Source organism: Physcomitrium patens, chromosome 26 (assembly GCF_059467195.1).
Source record: "Physcomitrium patens ecotype Gransden chromosome 26, ASM5946719v1, whole genome shotgun sequence".
Taxonomy (NCBI): Eukaryota; Viridiplantae; Streptophyta; class Bryopsida; order Funariales; family Funariaceae; genus Physcomitrium; species Physcomitrium patens.
In genome coordinates, this window is record NC_143435.1 from 380,001 (window position 1) to 382,500 (window position 2,500).

Sequence of the window (2,500 nt, forward strand, 5' to 3'; positions counted from 1 at the left end):
GGCCAACACAAGAGTAGCGGACGAACCAGTCATCTGGTCTTACCGGAGAAAGGGAGAGGTAGACTGCCACCACCAAACCCCACCCAAGCACACACCAGGCAGCAAAAAGCCATCATCCTAAAAGATGGTCCCACTTCACAAGACGAGGAGGTTCCCCGTCCTTCATTCCAACCCCAGGTGAGAACACACACACCCTTCTTTGCGATGGATAAAAGGCAAAAAGAGAGGGCAAAAAGCCAACGGCAAATTCCAACCAGACCCCCAGAGGCACACACCACAAAAAGTGAAGCCAGAGAGAGCCAGACAAAGAGAAGGATAGAGAGAGAGGGAGAGTTAGACCCCCGGAAGAGAATCATAGGTGCTGCGGCCTTTTTCGGGAATGTGACCAGGAAAGAGAGAAACCGACGAGGCCGATACACACATTAAAAATGAAAAAGTAACCATCACCGCGAAGGATTTTCCTCAAAAGACAAATCAGCAAGAAGTATGTCCAATCCTGGGGCCCATCGCCCCTCCAAATTAATGGAGGGGTCGGATAGAAATTTATAGAAATGTTACTTTTGTGAAACCCCTAGCCGACGAGAGAACTCTCACCGGTTTCGAAGTTCCATTTTCACATTCCGACCTGGGATGTTATGACTCCTCGGCCCACACTGCGAACGCGTCCCACACCCCTCCAAGTTTATCAGGAATTTCACCTGAGCTTGCAATAGAGATCGAGCGCGGTGGCGGTCACAGTGGTGGTCGACCAGGCGGAGCTTGAACGGCCTCGGCAAACACTTCTCCCCACCCTCCCAAATGAATGAGAGAATGGCTTGACAATACCGAGGCCATCGCCCCCCGCCAAAAATGGTTACTAGCTCTTGGGACTCGCTGCGACGTTACGCGTATCGGCACAAGACCAACCCTCTTTTTCCAGTCGCCCGCGCACCAAAAAAAATTTTGGCAGCGGGACTCACAATCCTTGACAGCCAGCTCACCATATAATACTCGGCGACCCTCCGCGGGACCTCCTCAGAGGGTCGCGTCGCCGGGAAACTAACCCCCACTCCTCACTGATCCAAGGTAACACGCCAGAAGTATCCAGGTAACCCCAGTAGTATCCAGGTATCCCCCTGCGAACGTCGGTACTGGGCTCAAAGAAGGCAGCGAGCAGTCGGGACCCGTAGGCACCGAGCAACCGTCACCCCCTCACGACTTTTCCCGAGACGCTTCAGAGGAACCCTTCCCCACATAGTACTCTCTGTGGGATTCGGCAGGCCCCCCCGTCCTACTGCACTAAGGAAGTTCCGAGACACACTTTTTTTTGTGGAAGACCACCCACCCTCCCTGTCCTGCCTGCTATCCCCGCCGCGACTCCTGGTCCCGGCCCTCCTCCCCGACTTCCTCCTTGTCCCGCTGCGAGTCCCGGACCTCCTCCCCACTACCTACTCCCGCCGCGAGTCCCAGTCCCGGCCTTCCTCCTCCTCCTCCTCTTCCCTAGTCCCGGCGCGAGTCCCGGACCTCCTCCCCCACTTCCTAGTCCCGTCGCGAGTCCCGGACCTCCTCCCCCTCTTCCTAGTCCCGGCGCGAGTCCCGGACCTCCTCCTTCTCTTCCTTGTCCTGCCGCGAGTCCCAGTCCCGTCGCGAGTCCCGGACTTCCTCCTTCTCTTCCTTGTCCCGCCGCGACTCCCTAGTCCCGTGGCGAGTCCCGGACTTCCTCCTCCTCTTCCTTGTCCCGCCGCGACTCCCTAGTCCCGTGCGCGAGTCCCGGACTTCCTCCTCCTCTTCCTTGTCCCGCCGCGACTCCCTAGTCCCGGCGCGAGTCCCAGTCCCGTCGCGAGTCCCGGACTTCCTCCTCCTCTTCCTTGTCCCGCCGCGACTCCCTAGTCCCGGCGCGAGTCCCAGTCCCGTCGCGAGTCCCGGACTTCCTCCTCCTCTTCCTTGTCCCGCCGCGACTCCCTAGTCCCGGCGCGAGTCCCAGTCCCGTCGCGAGTCCCGGACTTCCTCCTCCTCTTCCTTGTCCCGCCGCGACTCCCTAGTCCCGGCGCGAGTCCCAGTCCCGTCGCGAGTCCCGGACTTCCTCCTCCTCTTCCTTGTCCCGCCGCGACTCCCTAGTCCCGGCGCGAGTCCCAGTCCCGTCGCGAGTCCCGGACTTCCTCCTCCTCTTCCTTGTCCCGCCGCGAGTCCCGACCTCTTGTCCCCGCTCCCTTGCCCAAGTCCCGACTCCTGGCTGTCTCGACTCCTCGTTGGCCGCCCAGTCTTCCGCATAGGTGGAAATAAATAAATAAATCATTTTTTAAAAATCAATTTTAAAATTAACTCCCTGTCTCGACTCCTTGCTGGCCGCCCAGTCTTGCGCCTAGACAGAAATATAAATAAAAATAAAAATAAATTGGTGAATTAAAAATATTAAAGTAATTTAATTAACTGGAATAAGGTAGAAAAATAAAAGGCAGAAGAATACTAAATTGATTTTTTCAAGTGCCACGTGTTACCTTGCTGATGTGGCTGCCACGTG